Raw genomic sequence first — 21,563 nt, 5'->3', positions numbered from 1 at the left:
GTACGAGTTAAGACCTTAACCTGTAGGCCAGAGTACGAGTCTAAGACCTTAGCTATTAGGCCAGAGTAAGAGTTCAGACCTTAACCATTAGTCCAGAGTACGAGTCTAAGACCTTAGGTATTAGGCCAGAGTAAGAGTTAAGACCTTAGCTATTAGGCCAGAGTAAGAGTTAAGACCTTAACCTGTAGGCCATAGTACGAGTCTAAGACCTTAGCTATTAGGCCAGAGTAAGAGTTAAGACCTTAGCTATTAGGCCAGAGTAAGAGTTAAGACCTTAGCTATTAGGCCAGAGTAAGAGTTAAGACCTTAACCAGTAGGCCAGAGTAAGAGTTAAGACCTTAACCTGTAGGCCATAGTACGAGTCTAAGACCTTAGCTATTAGGCCAGAGTATGAGTCTAAGACCTTAGCTATTAGGCCAGAGTAAGAGTTAAGACCTTAACCAGTAAGCCAGAGTAAGAGTTAAGGCCTTAGCCATTAGGCCAGAGTACGAGTCTAAGACCTTAGCTATTAGGCCAGAGTAAGAGTTAAGACCTTAACCAGTAGGCCAGAGTACGAGTCTAAGACCTTAGCTATTATGCCAGAGTAAGAGTTAAGACCTTAACCAGTAGGCCAGAGTAAGAGTTAAGACCTTAACCTGTAGGCCATAGTACGAGTCTAAGACCTTAGCTATTAGGCCAGAGTAAGAGTTAAGACCTTAGCTATTAGGACAGAGTAAGAGTTAAGACCTTAACCATTAGGCCAGAGTACGAGTCTAAGACCTTAACCATTAGGCCAGAGTACGAGTCTAAGACCTTAGCTAGTAGGCCAGAGTAAGAGTTAAGACCTTAACCATTAGGCCAGAGTACGAGTCTAAGACCTCAGCTATTAGGCCAGAGTACGAGTCTAAGACCTTAACCTGTAGGCCAGAGTACGAGTCTATGACCTTAGCTATTAGGCCAGAGTAAGAGTTCAGACCTTAACCATTAGTCCAGAGTACGAGTCTAAGACCTTAGGTATTAGGCCAGAGTAAGAGTTAAGACCTTAGCTTTTAGGCCAGAGTAAGAGTTAAGACCTTAACCTGTAGGCCATAGTACGAGTCTAAGACCTTAGCTATTGGCCAGAGTAAGAGTTAAGACCTTAACCATTAGTCCAGAGTACGAGTCTAAGACCTTAGGTATTAGGCCAGAGTAAGAGTTAAGACCTTAGCTATTAGGCCAGAGTAAGAGTTAAGACCTTAACCAGTAGGCCAGAGTACGAGTCTAAGACCTTACCTATTAGGCCAGAGTAAGAGTTAAGACCTTAGCTATTAGGCCAGAGTAAGAGTTAAGACCATAACCTGTAGGCCATAGTAAGAGTTAAGACCTTAACCTGTAGGCCATAGTACGAGTAAAGACCTTAACCAGTAGGCCAAAGTAAGAGTCTAAGACTTAGCTATTAGGCCAGAGTAAGAGTTAAGACCTTAACCAGTAAGCCAGAGTAAGAGTTAAGACCTTAACCAGTAGGCCAGAGTAAGAGTTAAGACCTCAGCTATTAGGCCAGAGTAAGAGTTAAGACCTTAACCTGTAGGCCAGAGTAAGAGTTAAGACCTTAGCTATTAGGCCAAAGTAAGAGTTAAGACCTTAACCTGTAGGCCATAGTACGAGTCTAAGACCTTAGCTATTAGGCCAGAGTAAGAGTTAAGACCTTAGCTATTAGGCCAGGATAAGAGTTAAGAACTTAGCTATTAGGCCAGAGTAAGAGTTAAGACCTTAACCAATAGGCCAGAGTAAGAGTTAAGACCTTAACCTGTAGGCCATAGTACGAGTCTAAGACCTTAGCTATTGGCCAGAGTAAGAGTTAAGACCTTAACCATTAGTCCAGAGTATGAGTCTAAGACCTTAGGTATTAGGCCAGAGTAAGAGTTAAGACCTTAGCTATTAGGCCAGAGTAAGAGTTAAGACCTTAACCAGTAGGCCAGAGTACGAGTCTAAGACCTCAACCATTAGGCCAGAGTACAAGTCAAAGACCTTAGCAATTTGGCCAGAGTAAGAGTTAAGACCTTAACCATTATGCCAGAGTACGAGTTAAGACCTTAACCTGTAGGCCAGAGTACGAGTCTAAGACCTTAGCTATTAGGCCAGAGTAAGAGTTCAGACCTTAACCATTAGTCCAGAGTACGAGTCTAAGACCTTAGGTATTAGGCCAGAGTAAGAGTTAAGACCTTAGCTATTAGGCCAGAGTAAGAGTTAAGACCTTAACCTGTAGGCCATAGTACGAGTCTAAGACCTTAGCTATTAGGCCAGAGTAAGAGTTAAGACCTTAGCTATTAGGCCAGAGTAAGAGTTAAGACCTTAGCTATTAGGCCAGAGTAAGAGTTAAGACCTTAACCAGTAGGCCAGAGTAAGATTTAAGACCTTAACCTGTAGGCCATAGTACGAGTCTAAGACCTTAGCTATTAGGCCAGAGTATGAGTCTAAGACTTTAGCTATTAGGCCAGAGTAAGAGTTAAGACCTTAACCAGTAAGCCAGAGTAAGAGTTAAGGCCTTAACCATTAGGCCAGAGTACGAGTCTAAGACCTTAGCTATTAGGCCAGAGTAAGAGTTAAGACCTTAACCAGTAGGCCAGAGTACGAGTCTAAGACCTTAGCTATTATGCCAGAGTAAGAGTTAAGACCTTAACCAGTAGCCCAGAGTAAGAGTTAAGACCTTAACCTGTAGGCCATAGTACGAGTCTAAGACCTTAGCTATTAGGCCAGAGTAAGAGTTAAGACCTTAGCTATTAGGCCAGAGTAAGAGTTAAGACCTTAACCATTAGGCCAGAGTACGAGTCTAAGACCTTAACCATTAGGCCAGAGTACGAGTCTAAGACCTTAGCTAGTAGGCCAGAGTAAGAGTTAAGACCTTAACCATTAGGCCAGAGTACGAGTCTAAGACCTCAGCTATTAGGCCAGAGTACGAGTCTAAGACCTTAACCTGTAGGCCAGAGTATGAGTCTAAGACCTTAGCGATTAGGCCAGAGTAAGAGTTCAGACCTTAACCATTAGTCCAGAGTACGAGTCTAAGACCTTAGGTATTAGGCCAGAGTAAGAGTTAAGACCTTAGCTTTTAGGCCAGAGTAAGAGTTAAGACCTTAACCTGTAGGCCATAGTACGAGTCTAAGACCTTAGCTATTGGCCAGAGTACGAGTTAAGACCTTAACCATTAGTCCAGAGTACGAGTCTAAGACCTTAGGTATTAGGCCAGAGTAAGAGTTAAGACCTTAGCTATTAGGCCAGAGTAAGAGTTAAGACCTTAACCAGTAGGCCAGAGTACGAGTCTAAGACCTTACCTATTAGGCCAGAGTAAGAGTTAAGACCTTAGCTATTAGGCCAGAGTAAGAGTTAAGGCCTTAACCTGTAGGCCATAGTAAGAGTTAAGACCTTAACCTGTAGGCCATAGTACGAGTCTAAGACCTTAACCAGCAGGCCAGAGTAAGAGTTAAGACCTTAGCTATTAGGCCAGGATAAGAGTTAAGAACTTAGCTATTAGGCCAGAGTAAGAGTTAAGACCTTAACCAATAGGCCAGAGTAAGAGTTAAGACCTTAACCTGTAGGCCATAGTACGAGTCTAAGACCTTAGCTATTGGCCAGAGTAAGAGTTAAGACCTTAACCATTAGTCCAGAGTATGAGTCTAAGACCTTAGGTATTAGGCCAGAGTAAGAGTTAAGACCTTAGCTATTAGGCCAGAGTAAGAGTTAAGACCTTAACCAGTAGGTCATAGTACGAGTCTAAGACCTCAACCATTAGGCCAGAGTACAAGTCAAAGACCTTAGCAATTTGGCCAGAGTAAGAGTTAAGACCTTAACCATTATGCCAGAGTACGAGTTAAGACCTTAACCTGTAGGCCAGAGTACGAGTCTAAGACCTTAGCTATTAGGCCAGAGTAAGAGTTCAGACCTTAACCATTAGTCCAGAGTACGAGTCTAAGACCTTAGGTATTAGGCCAGAGTAAGAGTTAAGACCTTAGCTATTAGGCCAGAGTAAGAGTTAAGACCTTAACCTGTAGGCCATAGTACGAGTCTAAGACCTTAGCTATTAGGCCAGAGTAAGAGTTAAGACCTTAGCTATTAGGCCAGAGTAAGAGTTAAGACCTTAGCTATTAGGCCAGAGTAAGAGTTAAGACCTTAACCAGTAGGCCAGAGTAAGATTTAAGACCTTAACCTGTAGGCCATAGTACGAGTCTAAGACCTTAGCTATTAGGCCAGAGTATGAGTCTAAGACTTTAGCTATTAGGCCAGAGTAAGAGTTAAGACCTTAACCAGTAAGCCAGAGTAAGAGTTAAGGCCTTAACCATTAGGCCAGAGTACGAGTCTAAGACCTTAGCTATTAGGCCAGAGTAAGAGTTAAGACCTTAACCAGTAGGCCAGAGTACGAGTCTAAGACCTTAGCTATTATGCCAGAGTAAGAGTTAAGACCTTAACCAGTAGCCCAGAGTAAGAGTTAAGACCTTAACCTGTAGGCCATAGTACGAGTCTAAGACCTTAGCTATTAGGCCAGAGTAAGAGTTAAGACCTTAGCTATTAGGCCAGAGTAAGAGTTAAGACCTTAACCATTAGGCCAGAGTACGAGTCTAAGACCTTAACCATTAGGCCAGAGTACGAGTCTAAGACCTTAGCTAGTAGGCCAGAGTAAGAGTTAAGACCTTAACCATTAGGCCAGAGTACGAGTCTAAGACCTCAGCTATTAGGCCAGAGTACGAGTCTAAGACCTTAACCTGTAGGCCAGAGTATGAGTCTAAGACCTTAGCGATTAGGCCAGAGTAAGAGTTCAGACCTTAACCATTAGTCCAGAGTACGAGTCTAAGACCTTAGGTATTAGGCCAGAGTAAGAGTTAAGACCTTAGCTTTTAGGCCAGAGTAAGAGTTAAGACCTTAACCTGTAGGCCATAGTACGAGTCTAAGACCTTAGCTATTGGCCAGAGTACGAGTTAAGACCTTAACCATTAGTCCAGAGTACGAGTCTAAGACCTTAGGTATTAGGCCAGAGTAAGAGTTAAGACCTTAGCTATTAGGCCAGAGTAAGAGTTAAGACCTTAACCAGTAGGCCAGAGTACGAGTCTAAGACCTTACCTATTAGGCCAGAGTAAGAGTTAAGACCTTAGCTATTAGGCCAGAGTAAGAGTTAAGGCCTTAACCTGTAGGCCATAGTAAGAGTTAAGACCTTAACCTGTAGGCCATAGTACGAGTCTAAGACCTTAACCAGCAGGCCAGAGTAAGAGTAAAGACCTTAACCAGTAGGCCAAAGTAAGAGTCTAAGACTTAGCTATTAGGCCAGAGTAAGAGTTAAGACCTCAACCAGTAAGCCAGAGTAAGAGTTAAGACCTTAACCAGTAGGCCAGAGTAAGAGTTAAGACCTCAGCTATTAGGCCAGAGTAAGAGTTAAGACCTTAACCTGTAGGCCAGAGTAAGAGTTAAGACCTTAGCTATTAGGCCAAAGTAAGAGTTAAGACCTTAACCTGTAGGCCATAGTACGAGTCTAAGACCTTAGCTATTAGGCCAGAGTAAGAGTTAAGACCTTAGCTATTAGGCCAGGATAAGAGTTAAGAACTTAGCTATTAGGCCAGAGTAAGAGTTAAGACCTTAGCTATTAGGCCAGAGTAAGATTTAAGACCTTAACCAGTAGGCCAGAGTAAGAGTTAAGACCTTAACTATTTGGCCACAGTATGAGTCTAAGACCTAAGCTATTAGGCCAGAGTAAGAGTTAAGACCTTAACCAGTAGGCCAGAGTACGGGTCTCAGACCTTAGCTATTAGGCCAGAGTACGAGTCTAAGACCTTAGCTATTAGGCCAGACTAAGAGTTAAGACCTTAACCATTAGTCCTGAGTACGAGTATAAGACCTTAGCTATTAGGACAGAGTATGAGTCTAAGACCTTAGCTATTAGGCCAGAGCAGGAGTTAAGACCTTAACCAGAAGGCCAGAGTACGAGTATAAGACCTTAGCTATTAGGCCAGAGTACGAGTCTAAGACCTTAACCAGTAGGCCAGAGTAAGAGTTAAGACCTTAACCATTAGGCTAGAGTACGAGTCTAAGACCTTAGCTATTAGGCCAGAGTAAGAGTTAAGACCTTAACCATTAGGCCAGAGTACAAGTGTAAGACCTTAGCTATTAGGCCAGAGTAAGAGTTAAGACCTTAACCATTAGGCCAGAGTAAGAGTTAAGACCTTAACCAGTAGGCCAGAGTAAGAGTTAAGACCTTAACCATTAGGCTAGAGTACGAGTCTAAGACCTTAGCTATGAGGCCAGAGTAAGAGTTAAGACCTTAACCATTAGGCCAGAGTACGAGTGTAAGACCTTAGCTATTAGGCCAGAGTACGAGTCTAAGACCTTAACCAGTAGGCCAGAGTAAGAGTTAAGACCTTAACCAGTAGGCCAGAGTACAAGTCTAAGACCTCAGCTATTAGGCCAGAGTAAGAGTTAAGACCTTAACCTGTAGGCCAGAGTAAGAGTTAAGACCTTAGCTATTAGGCCAAAGTAAGAGTTAAGACCTTAACCTGTAGGCCATAGTACGAGTCTAAGACCTTAGCTATTAGGCCAGATTAAGAGTTAAGACCTTAGCTATTAGGCCAGGATAAGAGTTAAGAACTTAGCTATTAGGCCAGAGTAAGAGTTAAGACCTTAACCAATAGGCCAGAGTAAGAGTTAAGACCTTAACCTGTAGGCCATAGTACGAGTCTAAGACCTTAGCTATTGGCCAGAGTAAGAGTTAAGACCTTAACCATTAGTCCAGAGTATGAGTCTAAGACCTTAGGTATTAGGCCAGAGTAAGAGTTAAGACCTTAGCTATTAGGCCAGAGTAAGAGTTAAGACCTTAACCAGTAGGCCAGAGTACGAGTCTAAGACCTCAACCATTAGGCCAGAGTACAAGTCAAAGACCTTAGCAATTTGGCCAGAGTAAGAGTTAAGACCTTAACCATTATGCCAGAGTACGAGTTAAGACCTTAACCTGTAGGCCAGAGTACGAGTCTAAGACCTTAGCTATTAGGCCAGAGTAAGAGTTCAGACCTTAACCATTAGTCCAGAGTACGAGTCTAAGACCTTAGGTATTAGGCCAGAGTAAGAGTTAAGACCTTAGCTATTAGGCCAGAGTAAGAGTTAAGACCTTAACCTGTAGGCCATAGTACGAGTCTAAGACCTTAGCTATTAGGCCAGAGTAAGAGTTAAGACCTTAGCTATTAGGCCAGAGTAAGAGTTAAGACCTTAGCTATTAGGCCAGAGTAAGAGTTAAGACCTTAACCAGTAGGCCAGAGTAAGATTTAAGACCTTAACCTGTAGGCCATAGTACGAGTCTAAGACCTTAGCTATTAGGCCAGAGTATGAGTCTAAGACTTTAGCTATTAGGCCAGAGTAAGAGTTAAGACCTTAACCAGTAAGCCAGAGTAAGAGTTAAGGCCTTAACCATTAGGCCAGAGTACGAGTCTAAGACCTTAGCTATTAGGCCAGAGTAAGAGTTAAGACCTTAACCAGTAGGCCAGAGTACGAGTCTAAGACCTTAGCTATTATGCCAGAGTAAGAGTTAAGACCTTAACCAGTAGCCCAGAGTAAGAGTTAAGACCTTAACCTGTAGGCCATAGTACGAGTCTAAGACCTTAGCTATTAGGCCAGAGTAAGAGTTAAGACCTTAGCTATTAGGCCAGAGTAAGAGTTAAGACCTTAACCATTAGGCCAGAGTACGAGTCTAAGACCTTAACCATTAGGCCAGAGTACGAGTCTAAGACCTTAGCTAGTAGGCCAGAGTAAGAGTTAAGACCTTAACCATTAGGCCAGAGTACGAGTCTAAGACCTCAGCTATTAGGCCAGAGTACGAGTCTAAGACCTTAACCTGTAGGCCAGAGTATGAGTCTAAGACCTTAGCGATTAGGCCAGAGTAAGAGTTCAGACCTTAACCATTAGTCCAGAGTACGAGTCTAAGACCTTAGGTATTAGGCCAGAGTAAGAGTTAAGACCTTAGATTTTAGGCCAGAGTAAGAGTTAAGACCTTAACCTGTAGGCCATAGTACAAGTCTAAGACCTTAGCTATTGGCCAGAGTACGAGTTAAGACCTTAACCATTAGTCCAGAGTACGAGTCTAAGACCTTAGGTATTAGGCCAGAGTAAGAGTTAAGACCTTAGCTATTAGGCCAGAGTAAGAGTTAAGACCTTAACCAGTAGGCCAGAGTACGAGTCTAAGACCTTACCTATTAGGCCAGAGTAAGAGTTAAGACCTTAGCTATTAGGCCAGAGTAAGAGTTAAGGCCTTAACCTGTAGGCCATAGTAAGAGTTAAGACCTTAACCTGTAGGCCATAGTACGAGTCTAAGACCTTAACGAGCAGGCCAGAGTAAGAGTAAAGACCTTAACCAGTAGGCCAAAGTAAGAGTCTAAGACTTAGCTATTAGGCCAGAGTAAGAGTTAAGACCTCAACCAGTAAGCCAGAGTAAGAGTTAAGACCTTAACCAGTAGGCCAGAGTAAGAGTTAAGACCTCAGCTATTAGGCCAGAGTAAGAGTTAAGACCTTAACCTGTAGGCCAGAGTAAGAGTTAAGACCTTAGCTATTAGGCCAAAGTAAGAGTTAAGACCTTAACCTGTAGGCCATAGTACGAGTCTAAGACATTAGCTATTAGGCCAGAGTAAGAGTTAAGACCTTAGCTATTAGGCCAGGATAAGAGTTAAGAACTTAGCTATTAGGCCAGAGTAAGAGTTAAGACCTTAACCAATAGGCCAGAGTAAGAGTTAAGACCTTAACCTGTAGGCCATAGTACGAGTCTAAGACCTTAGCTATTGGCCAGAGTAAGAGTTAAGACCTTAACCATTAGTCCAGAGTATGAGTCTAAGACCTTAGGTATTAGGCCAGAGTAAGAGTTAAGACCTTAGCTATTAGGCCAGAGTAAGAGTTAAGACCTTAACCAGTAGGCCAGAGTACGAGTCTAAGACCTCAACCATTAGGCCAGAGTACAAGTCAAAGACCTTAGCAATTTGGCCAGAGTAAGAGTTAAGACCTTAACCATTATGCCAGAGTACGAGTTAAGACCTTAACCTGTAGGCCAGAGTACGAGTCTAAGACCTTAGCTATTAGGCCAGAGTAAGAGTTCAGACCTTAACCATTAGTCCAGAGTACGAGTCTAAGACCTTAGGTATTAGGCCAGAGTAAGAGTTAAGACCTTAGCTATTAGGCCAGAGTAAGAGTTAAGACCTTAACCTGTAGGCCATAGTACGAGTCTAAGACCTTAGCTATTAGGCCAGAGTAAGAGTTAAGACCTTAGCTATTAGGCCAGAGTAAGAGTTAAGACCTTAGCTATTAGGCCAGAGTAAGAGTTAAGACCTTAACCAGTAGGCCAGAGTAAGATTTAAGACCTTAACCTGTAGGCCATAGTACGAGTCTAAGACCTTAGCTATTAGGCCAGAGTATGAGTCTAAGACTTTAGCTATTAGGCCAGAGTAAGAGTTAAGACCTTAACCAGTAAGCCAGAGTAAGAGTTAAGGCCTTAACCATTAGGCCAGAGTACGAGTCTAAGACCTTAGCTATTAGGCCAGAGTAAGAGTTAAGACCTTAACCAGTAGGCCAGAGTACGAGTCTAAGACCTTAGCTATTATGCCAGAGTAAGAGTTAAGACCTTAACCAGTAGCCCAGAGTAAGAGTTAAGACCTTAACCTGTAGGCCATAGTACGAGTCTAAGACCTTAGCTATTAGGCCAGAGTAAGAGTTAAGACCTTAGCTATTAGGCCAGAGTAAGAGTTAAGACCTTAACCATTAGGCCAGAGTACGAGTCTAAGACCTTAACCATTAGGCCAGAGTACGAGTCTAAGACCTTAGCTAGTAGGCCAGAGTAAGAGTTAAGACCTTAACCATTAGGCCAGAGTACGAGTCTAAGACCTCAGCTATTAGGCCAGAGTACGAGTCTAAGACCTTAACCTGTAGGCCAGAGTATGAGTCTAAGACCTTAGCGATTAGGCCAGAGTAAGAGTTCAGACCTTAACCATTAGTCCAGAGTACGAGTCTAAGACCTTAGGTATTAGGCCAGAGTAAGAGTTAAGACCTTAGCTTTTAGGCCAGAGTAAGAGTTAAGACCTTAACCTGTAGGCCATAGTACGAGTCTAAGACCTTAGCTATTGGCCAGAGTACGAGTTAAGACCTTAACCATTAGTCCAGAGTACGAGTCTAAGACCTTAGGTATTAGGCCAGAGTAAGAGTTAAGACCTTAGCTATTAGGCCAGAGTAAGAGTTAAGACCTTAACCAGTAGGCCAGAGTACGAGTCTAAGACCTTACCTATTAGGCCAGAGTAAGAGTTAAGACCTTAGCTATTAGGCCAGAGTAAGAGTTAAGGCCTTAACCTGTAGGCCATAGTAAGAGTTAAGACCTTAACCTGTAGGCCATAGTACGAGTCTAAGACCTTAACCAGCAGGCCAGAGTAAGAGTAAAGACCTTAACCAGTAGGCCAAAGTAAGAGTCTAAGACTTAGCTATTAGGCCAGAGTAAGAGTTAAGACCTCAACCAGTAAGCCAGAGTAAGAGTTAAGACCTTAACCAGTAGGCCAGAGTAAGAGTTAAGACCTCAGCTATTAGGCCAGAGTAAGAGTTAAGACCTTAACCTGTAGGCCAGAGTAAGAGTTAAGACCTTAGCTATTAGGCCAAAGTAAGAGTTAAGACCTTAACCTGTAGGCCATAGTACGAGTCTAAGACCTTAGCTATTAGGCCAGAGTAAGAGTTAAGACCTTAGCTATTAGGCCAGGATAAGAGTTAAGAACTTAGCTATTAGGCCAGAGTAAGAGTTAAGACCTTAGCTATTAGGCCAGAGTAAGATTTAAGACCTTAACCAGTAGGCCAGAGTAAGAGTTAAGACCTTAACCATTTGGCCACAGTATGAGTCTAAGACCTAAGCTATTAGGCCAGAGTAAGAGTTAAGACCTTAACCAGTAGGCCAGAGTACGGGTCTCAGACCTTAGCTATTAGGCCAGAGTACGAGTCTAAGACCTTAGCTATTAGGCCAGACTAAGAGTTAAGACCTTAACCATTAGTCCTGAGTACGAGTATAAGACCTTAGCTATTAGGACAGAGTATGAGTCTAAGACCTTAGCTATTAGGCCAGAGCAGGAGTTAAGACCTTAACCAGAAGGCCAGAGTACGAGTATAAGACCTTAGCTATTAGGCCAGAGTACGAGTCTAAGACCTTAACCAGTAGGCCAGAGTAAGAGTTAAGACCTTAACCATTAGGCTAGAGTACGAGTCTAAGACCTTAGCTATTAGGCCAGAGTAAGAGTTAAGACCTTAACCATTAGGCCAGAGTACAAGTGTAAGACCTTAGCTATTAGGCCAGAGTAAGAGTTAAGACCTTAACCATTAGGCCAGAGTAAGAGTTAAGACCTTAACCAGTAGGCCAGAGTAAGAGTTAAGACCTTAACCATTAGGCTAGAGTACGAGTCTAAGACCTTAGCTATGAGGCCAGAGTAAGAGTTAAGACCTTAACCATTAGGCCAGAGTACGAGTGTAAGACCTTAGCTATTAGGTCAGAGTACGAGTCTAAGACCTTAACCAGTAGGCCAGAGTAAGAGTTAAGACCTTAACCAGTAGGCCAGAGTACAAGTCTAAGACCTCAGCTATTAGGCCAGAGTAAGAGTTAAGACCTTAACCTGTAGGCCAGAGTAAGAGTTAAGACCTTAGCTATTAGGCCAAAGTAAGAGTTAAGACCTTAACCTGTAGGCCATAGTACGAGTCTAAGACCTTAGCTATTAGGCCAGAGTAAGAGTTAAGACCTTAGCTATTAGGCCAGGATAAGAGTTAAGAACTTAGCTATTAGGCCAGAGTAAGAGTTAAGACCTTAACCAATAGGCCAGAGTAAGAGTTAAGACCTTAACCTGTAGGCCATAGTACGAGTCTAAGACCTTAGCTATTGGCCAGAGTAAGAGTTAAGACCTTAACCATTAGTCCAGAGTATGAGTCTAAGACCTTAGGTATTAGGCCAGAGTAAGAGTTAAGACCTTAGCTATTAGGCCAGAGTAAGAGTTAAGACCTTAACCAGTAGGCCAGAGTACGAGTCTAAGACCTCAACCATTAGGCCAGAGTACAAGTCAAAGACCTTAGCAATTTGGCCAGAGTAAGAGTTAAGACCTTAACCATTATGCCAGAGTACGAGTTAAGACCTTAACCTGTAGGCCAGAGTACGAGTCTAAGACCTTAGCTATTAGGCCAGAGTAAGAGTTCAGACCTTAACCTTTAGTCCAGAGTACGAGTCTAAGACCTTAGGTATTAGGCCAGAGTAAGAGTTAAGACCTTAGCTATTAGGCCAGAGTAAGAGTTAAGACCTTAACCTGTAGGCCATAGTACGAGTCTAAGACCTTAGCTATTAGGCCAGAGTAAGAGTTAAGACCTTAGCTATTAGGCCAGAGTAAGAGTTAAGACCTTAGCTATTAGGCCAGAGTAAGAGTTAAGACCTTAACCAGTAGGCCAGAGTAAGATTTAAGACCTTAACCTGTAGGCCATAGTACGAGTCTAAGACCTTAGCTATTAGGCCAGAGTATGAGTCTAAGACTTTAGCTATTAGGCCAGAGTAAGAGTTAAGACCTTAACCAGTAAGCCAGAGTAAGAGTTAAGGCCTTAACCATTAGGCCAGAGTACGAGTCTAAGACCTTAGCTATTAGGCCAGAGTAAGAGTTAAGACCTTAACCAGTAGGCCAGAGTACGAGTCTAAGACCTTAGCTATTATGCCAGAGTAAGAGTTAAGACCTTAACCAGTAGCCCAGAGTAAGAGTTAAGACCTTAACCTGTAGGCCATAGTACGAGTCTAAGACCTTAGCTATTAGGCCAGAGTAAGAGTTAAGACCTTAACCATTAGGCCAGAGTACGAGTCTAAGACCTTAACCATTAGGCCAGAGTACGAGTCTAAGACCTTAGCTAGTAGGCCAGAGTAAGAGTTAAGACCTTAACCATTAGGCCAGAGTACGAGTCTAAGACCTCAGCTATTAGGCCAGAGTACGAGTCTAAGACCTTAACCTGTAGGCCAGAGTATGAGTCTAAGACCTTAGCGATTAGGCCAGAGTAAGAGTTCAGACCTTAACCATTAGTCCAGAGTACGAGTCTAAGACCTTAGGTATTAGGCCAGAGTAAGAGTTAAGACCTTAGATTTTAGGCCAGAGTAAGAGTTAAGACCTTAACCTGTAGGCCATAGTACGAGTCTAAGACCTTAGCTATTGGCCAGAGTACGAGTTAAGACCTTAACCATTAGTCCAGAGTACGAGTCTAAGACCTTAGGTATTAGGCCAGAGTAAGAGTTAAGACCTTAGCTATTAGGCCAGAGTAAGAGTTAAGACCTTAACCAGTAGGCCAGAGTACGAGTCTAAGACCTTACCTATTAGGCCAGAGTAAGAGTTAAGACCTTAGCTATTAGGCCAGAGTAAGAGTTAAGGCCTTAACCTGTAGGCCATAGTAAGAGTTAAGACCTTAACCTGTAGGCCATAGTACGAGTCTAAGACCTTAACCAGCAGGCCAGAGTAAGAGTAAAGACCTTAACCAGTAGGCCAAAGTAAGAGTCTAAGACTTAGCTATTAGGCCAGAGTAAGAGTTAAGACCTCAACCAGTAAGCCAGAGTAAGAGTTAAGACCTTAACCAGTAGGCCAGAGTAAGAGTTAAGACATCAGCTATTAGGCCAGAGTAAGAGTTAAGACCTTAACCTGTAGGCCAGAGTAAGAGTTAAGACCTTAGCTATTAGGCCAAAGTAAGAGTTAAGACCTTAACCTGTAGGCCATAGTACGAGTCTAAGACCTTAGCTATTAGGCCAGAGTAAGAGTTAAGACCTTAGCTATTAGGCCAGGATAAGAGTTAAGAACTTAGCTATTAGGCCAGAGTAAGAGTTAAGACCTTAGCTATTAGGCCAGAGTAAGATTTAAGACCTTAACCAGTAGGCCAGAGTAAGAGTTAAGACCTTAACCATTTGGTCACAGTATGAGTCTAAGACCTAAGCTATTAGGCCAGAGTAAGAGTTAAGACCTTAACCAGTAGGCCAGAGTACGGGTCTCAGACCTTAGCTATTAGGCCAGAGTACGAGTCTAAGACTTTAGCTATTAGGCCAGACTAAGAGTTAAGACCTTAACCATTAGTCCTGAGTACGAGTATAAGACCTTAGCTATTAGGACAGAGTATGAGTCTAAGACCTTAGCTATTAGGCCAGAGCAGGAGTTAAGACCTTAACCAGAAGGCCAGAGTACGAGTATAAGACCTTAGCTATTAGGCCAGAGTACGAGTCTAAGACCTTAACCAGTAGGCCAGAGTAAGAGTTAAGACCTTAACCATTAGGCTAGAGTACGAGTCTAAGACCTTAGCTATTAGGCCAGAGTAAGAGTTAAGACCTTAACCATTAGGCCAGAGTACAAGTGTAAGACCTTAGCTATTAGGCCAGAGTAAGAGTTAAGACCTTAACCATTAGGCCAGAGTAAGAGTTAAGACCTTAACCAGTAGGCCAGAGTAAGAGTTAAGACCTTAACCATTAGGCTAGAGTACGAGTCTAAGACCTTAGCTATGAGGCCAGAGTAAGAGTTAAGACCTTAACCATTAGGCCAGAGTACGAGTGTAAGACCTTAGCTATTAGGCCAGAGTACGAGTCTAAGACCTTAACCAGTAGGCCAGAGTAAGAGTTAAGACCTTAACCAGTAGGCCAGAGTACAAGTCTAAGACCTCAGCTATTAGGCCAGAGTAAGAGTTAAGACCTTAACCAGTAGGCCAGAGTAAGAGTTAAGACCTTAACCTGTAGGCCATAGTACGAGTCTAAGACCTTAGCTATTAGGCCAGAGTAAGAGTTAAGACCTTAGCTATTAGGCAAGGATAAGAGTTAAGAACTTAGCTATTAGGCCAGAGTAAGAGTTAAGACCTTAGCTATTAGGCCAGAGTAAGATTTAAGACCTTAACCAGTAGGCCAGAGTAAGAGTTAAGACCTTAACCTGTAGGCCATAGTACGAGTCTAAGACCTTAACCATTAGGCCAGAGTACAAGTCTAAGATCTTAGCTATTAGGCCAGAGTAAGAGTTAAGACCTTAACCATTAGGCCAGAGTAGGAGTCTAAGACCTTAGCTATTAGGCCAGAGTAAGAGTTAAGACCTTAACCATTATGCCAGAGTACGAGTTAAGACCTTAACCTGTAGGCCAGAGTATGAGTCTAAGACCTTAGCTATTAGGCCAGAGTAAGAGTTCAGACCTTAACCATTAGTCCAGAGTATGAGTCTAAGACCTTAGGTATTAGGCCAGAGTAAGAGTTAAGACCTTAGCTATTAGGCCAGAGTAAGAGTTAAGACCTTAACCATTAGGCCAGAGTATGAGTCTAAGATCTTAGCATTAGGCCAGAGTAAGAGATAAGACCTTAACCAGTAAGCCAGAGTAAGAGTTAAGGCCTTAACCATTAGGCCAGAGTACGAGTCTAAGACCTTAGCTATTAGGCCACAGTAAGAGTTAAGACCTTAACCAGTAGGCCAGAGTACGAGTATAAGACCTTAGCTATTAGGACCTAGTACGAGTCTAAGACCTTAGCTATTAGGCCAGAGCAAGAGTTAAGACCTTAACCAGCAGGCCAGAGTACCAGTATAAGACCTTAGCTATTAGGCCAGAGTACGAGTCTAAGACCTTAACCAGTAGGCCAGAGTAAGAGTTAAGACCTTAACCATTAGGCTAGAGTACGAGTCTAAGACCTTAGCTATTAGGCCAGAGTAAGAGTTAAGACCTTAACCATTAGGCCAGAGTACGAGTGTAAGACCTTAGCTATGAGGCCAGAGTAAGAGTTAAGACCTTAACCATTAGGCCAGAGTAAGAGTTAAGACCTTAACCTGTAGGCCATAGTGCGAGTCTAAGACCTTAACCATTAGGCCAGAGTACGAGTCTAAGATCTTAGCTATTAGGCCAGAGTAAGAGTTAAGACCTTAACCATTAGGCCAGAGTAAGAGTTAAGACCTTAACCAGTAGGCCAGAGTAAGAGTTAAGACCTTAACCATTAGGCTAGAGTACGAGTCTAAGACCTTAGCTATTAGGCCAGAGTAAGAGTTAAGACCTTAACCATTAGGCCAGAGTACGAGTGTAAGACCTTAGCTATTAGGCCAGAGTACGAGTCTAAGACCTTAACCAGTAGGCCAGAGTAAGAGTTAAGACCTTAACCAGTAGGCCAGAGTACAAGTCTAAGACCTCAGCTATTAGGCCAGAGTAAGAGTTAAGACCTTAACCATTAGGCCAGAGTACGAGTGTAAGACCTAAGCTATTAGGCCAGAGTACGAGTCTAAGACCTTAACCAGTAGGCCAGAGTAAGAGTTAAGACCTTAACCAGTAGGCCAGAGTACAAGTCTAAGACCTCAGCTATTAGGCCAGAGTAAGAGTTAAGACCTTAACCAGTAGGCCAGAGTAAGAGTTAAGACCTTAACCTGTAGGCCATAGTACGAGTCTAAGACCTTAACCATTAGGCCAGAGTACGAGTCTAAGATCTTAGCTATTAGGCCAGAGTAAGAGTTAAGACCTTAACCATTAGGCCAGAGTAAGAGTCTAAGACCTTAGCTATTAGGCCAGAGTAAGAGTTAAGACCTTAACCATTATGCCAGAGTACGAGTTAAGACCTTAACCTGTAGGCCAGAGTACGAGTCTAAGACCTTAGCTATTAGGCCAGAGTAAGAGTTCAGACCTTAACCATTAGTCCAGAGTACGAGTCTAAGACCTTAGGTATTAGGCCAGAGTAAGTGTTAAGACCTTAGCTATTAGGCCAGAGTAAGAGTTAAGACCTTAACCTGTAGGCCATAGTACGAGTCTAAGACCTTAGCTATTGGCCAGAGTAAGATTTAAGACCTTAACCATTAGTCCAGAGTACGAGTCTAAAACCTTAGGTATTAGGCCAGAGTAAGAGTTAAGACCTTAGCTATTAGGCCAGAGTAAGAGTTAAGACCTTAACCTGTAGGCCATAGTACGAGTCTAAGACCTTAGCTATTAGGCCAGAGTAAGAGTTAAGACCTTAGCTATTAGGCCAGAGTAAGAGTTAAGACCTTAACCAGTAGGCCAGAGTAAGAGTCAAGACCTTAACCATTAGGCCAGAGTACGAGTGTAAGACTTTAGCTATTAGGCCAGAGTACGAGTCTAAGACCTTAACCAGTAGGCCAGAGTAAGAGTTAAGACCTTAACCAGTAGGCCAGAGTACAAGTCTAAGACCTCAGCTATTAGGCCAGAGTAAGAGTTAAGACCTTAACCAGTAGGCCAGAGTAAGAGTTAAGACCTTAACCTGTAGGACATAGTACGAGTCTAAGACCTTAGCTATTGGCCAGAGTAAGAGTTAAGACCTTAACCATTAGTCCAGAGTATGAGTCTAAGACCTTAGGTATTAGGCCAGAGTAAGAGTTAAGACCTTAGCTATTAGGCCAGAGTAAGAGTTAAGACCTTAACCAGTAGGCCAGAGTACGAGTCTAAGACCTTAGCTATTTGGCCAGAGTAAGAGTTAAGACATTAACCATTATGCCAGAGTACGAGTTAAGACCTTAACCTGTAGGCCAGAGTACGAGTCTAAGACCTTAGCTATTAGGCCAGAGTAAGAGTTCAGACCTTAACCATTAGTCCAAAGTACGAGTCTAAGACCTTAGGTATTAGGCCAGAGTAAGTGTTAAGACCTTAGCTATTAGGCCAGAGTAAGAGTTGAGACCTTAACCTGTAGCCCATAGTACGAGTCTAAGACCTTAGCTATTGGCCAGAGTAAGATTTAAGACCTTAACCATTAGTCCAGAGTACGAGTCTAAAACCTTAGGTATTATGCCAGAGTAAGAGTTAAGACCTTAGGTATTAGGCCATAGTAAGAGTTAAGACCTTAACCTGTAGGCCATAGTACGAGTCTAAGACCTTAGCTATTAGGCCAGAGTAAGAGTTAAGACCTTAGCTATTAGGCCAGAGTAAGAGTTAAGACCTTAGCTATTAGGCCAGAGTAAGAGTTAAGACCTTAACCAGTAGGCCAGAGTAAGAGTTAAGACCTTAACCATTAGGCCAGAGTATGAGTCTAAGACCTTAGCTATTAGGCCAGAGTAAGAGTTAAGACCTTAACCAGTAAGCCAGAGTAAGAGTTAAGGCCTTAACCATTAGGTCAGAGTACGAGTCTAAGACCTTAGCTATTAGGCCAGAGTAAGAGTTAAGACCTTAACCAGTAGGCCAGAGTACGAGTCTAAGACCTTAGCTATTATGCCAGAGTAAGAGTTAAGACCTTAACCAGTAGGCCATAGTGCGAGTCTAAGACCTTAACCATTAGGCCAGAGTACGAGTCTAAGATCTTAGCTATTAGGCCAGAGTAAGAGTTAAGACCTTAACCATTAGGCCAGAGTAAGAGTTAAGACCTTAACCAGTAGGCCAGAGTAAGAGTTAAGACCTTAACCATTAGGCTAGAGTACGAGTCTAAGACCTTAGCTATTAGGCCAGAGTAAGAGTTAAGACCTTAACCATTAGGCCAGAGTACGAGTGTAAGACCTTAGCTATTAGGCCAGAGTACGAGTCTAAGACCTTAACCAGTAGGCCAGAGTAAGAGTTAAGACCTTAACCAGTAGGCCAGAGTACAAGTCTAAGACCTCAGCTATTAGGCCAGAGTAAGAGTTAAGACCTTAACCATTAGGCCAGAGTACGAGTGTAAGACCTAAGCTATTAGGCCAGAGTACGAGTCTAAGACCTTAACCAGTAGGCCAGAGTAAGAGTTAAGACCTTAACCAGTAGGCCAGAGTACAAGTCTAAGACCTCAGCTATTAGGCCAGAGTAAGAGTTAAGACCTTAACCAGTAGGCCAGAGTAAGAGTTAAGACCTTAACCTGTAGGCCATAGTACGAGTCTAAGACCTTAACCATTAGGCCAGAGTACGAGTCTAAGATCTTAGCTATTAGGCCAGAGTAAGAGTTAAGACCTTAACCATTAGGCCAGAGTAAGAGTCTAAGACCTTAGCTATTAGGCCAGAGTAAGAGTTAAGACCTTAACCATTATGCCAGAGTACGAGTTAAGACCTTAACCTGTAGGCCAGAGTACGAGTCTAAGACCTTAGCTATTAGGCCAGAGTAAGAGTTCAGACCTTAACCATTAGTCCAGAGTACGAGTCTAAGACCTTAGGTATTAGGCCAGAGTAAGTGTTAAGACCTTAGCTATTAGGCCAGAGTAAGAGTTAAGACCTTAACCTGTAGGCCATAGTACGAGTCTAAGACCTTAGCTATTGGCCAGAGTAAGATTTAAGACCTTAACCATTAGTCCAGAGTACGAGTCTAAAACCTTAGGTATTAGGCCAGAGTAAGAGTTAAGACCTTAGCTATTAGGCCAGAGTAAGAGTTAAGACCTTAACCTGTAGGCCATAGTACGAGTCTAAGACCTTAGCTATTAGGCCAGAGTAAGAGTTAAGACCTTAGCTATTAGGCCAGAGTAAGAGTTAAGACCTTAACCAGTAGGCCAGAGTAAGAGTCAAGACCTTAACCATTAGGCCAGAGTACGAGTGTAAGACTTTAGCTATTAGGCCAGAGTACGAGTCTAAGACCTTAACCAGTAGGCCAGAGTAAGAGTTAAGACCTTAACCAGTAGGCCAGAGTACAAGTCTAAGACCTCAGCTATTAGGCCAGAGTAAGAGTTAAGACCTTAACCAGTAGGCCAGAGTAAGAGTTAAGACCTTAACCTGTAGGACATAGTACGAGTCTAAGACCTTAGCTATTGGCCAGAGTAAGAGTTAAGACCTTAACCATTAGTCCAGAGTATGAGTCTAAGACCTTAGGTATTAGGCCAGAGTAAGAGTTAAGACCTTAGCTATTAGGCCAGAGTAAGAGTTAAGACCTTAACCAGTAGGCCAGAGTACGAGTCTAAGACCTTAGCTATTTGGCCAGAGTAAGAGTTAAGACATTAACCATTATGCCAGAGTACGAGTTAAGACCTTAACCTGTAGGCCAGAGTACGAGTCTAAGACCTTAGCTATTAGGCCAGAGTAAGAGTTCAGACCTTAACCATTAGTCCAAAGTACGAGTCTAAGACCTTAGGTATTAGGCCAGAGTAAGTGTTAAGACCTTAGCTATTAGGCCAGAGTAAGAGTTGAGACCTTAACCTGTAGCCCATAGTACGAGTCTAAGACCTTAGCTATTGGCCAGAGTAAGATTTAAGACCTTAACCATTAGTCCAGAGTACGAGTCTAAAACCTTAGGTATTATGCCAGAGTAAGAGTTAAGACCTTAGGTATTAGGCCATAGTAAGAGTTAAGACCTTAACCTGTAGGCCATAGTACGAGTCTAAGACCTTAGCTATTAGGCCAGAGTAAGAGTTAAGACCTTAGCTATTAGGCCAGAGTAAGAGTTAAGACCTTAGCTATTAGGCCAGAGTAAGAGTTAAGACCTTAACCAGTAGGCCAGAGTAAGAGTTAAGACCTTAACCATTAGGCCAGAGTATGAGTCTAAGACCTTAGCTATTAGGCCAGAGTAAGAGTTAAGACCTTAACCAGTAAGCCAGAGTAAGAGTTAAGGCCTTAACCATTAGGTCAGAGTACGAGTCTAAGACCTTAGCTATTAGGCCAGAGTAAGAGTTAAGACCTTAACCAGTAGGCCAGAGTACGAGTCTAAGACCTTAGCTATTATGCCAGAGTAAGAGTTAAGACCTTAACCAGTAGGCCAGAGTAAGAGTTAAGACCTTAACCTGTAGGCCATAGTACGAGTCTAAGACCTTATCTATTAGGCCATAGTAAGAGTTAAGACCTTAGCTATTAGGCCAGAGTAAGAGTTAATACGTTAACTATTAGGCCAGAGTACGAGTCTAAGACCTTAGCTATTAGGCCAGAGTAAGAGTTAAGACCTTAACCAGTAGGCCAGAGTAAGAGTTAAGACCTTAGCTATTAGGCCAGAGTAAGAGTTAAGACCTTAACCATTAGGCCAGAGTAAGAGTCTAAGACCTTAGCTATTAGACCAGAGTAAGAGTTAAGATCTTAACCATTATGCCAGAGTACGAGTTAGGACCTTAACCTGTAGGCCAGAGTACGAGTCTAAGACCTTAACTATTAGGCCAGAGTAAGAGTTCAGACCTTAACCATTAGTCCAGAGTACGAGTCTAAGACCTTAGATATTAAGCCAGAGTAAGAGTTAAGACCTTAGCTATTAGGCCAGAGTAAGAGTTAAGACCTTAACCTGTAGGCCATAGTACGAGTCTAAGACCTTAGGTATTGGCAAGAGTAAGAGTTAAGACCTTAACCATTAGTCCAGAGTACGAGTCTAAGACCTTAGGTATTAGGCCAGAGTAAGAGTTAAGACCTTAGCTATTAGGCCAGAGTAAGAGTTAAGACCTTAACCAGTAGGCCAGATCATGAGTCTAAGACCTTAGCTATTAGGCCAGAGTAAGAGTTAAGACCTTAACCTGTAGGCCATAGTAAGAGTTAAGACCTGAACCTGTAGGCCATAGTACGAGTCTAAGACCTTAACCAGTAGGCCAGAGTAAGAGTTAAGACCTTAACCTGTAGGCCATAGTACGAGTCTAAGACCTTAGCTATTAGGCCAGAGTAAGAGTTAAGACCTTAGCTATTAGGCCAGAGTAAGAGTTAAGACCTTAACCATTAGGCCAGAGTACGAGTCTAAGACCTCAACCATTAGGCCAGAGTACAAGTCA

Source organism: Triturus cristatus, chromosome 11 (genome assembly GCF_964204655.1).
Source record: "Triturus cristatus chromosome 11, aTriCri1.1, whole genome shotgun sequence".
NCBI classification, from domain to species: domain Eukaryota; kingdom Metazoa; phylum Chordata; class Amphibia; order Caudata; family Salamandridae; genus Triturus; species Triturus cristatus.
This window is presented reverse-complemented; position numbering follows the sequence as displayed.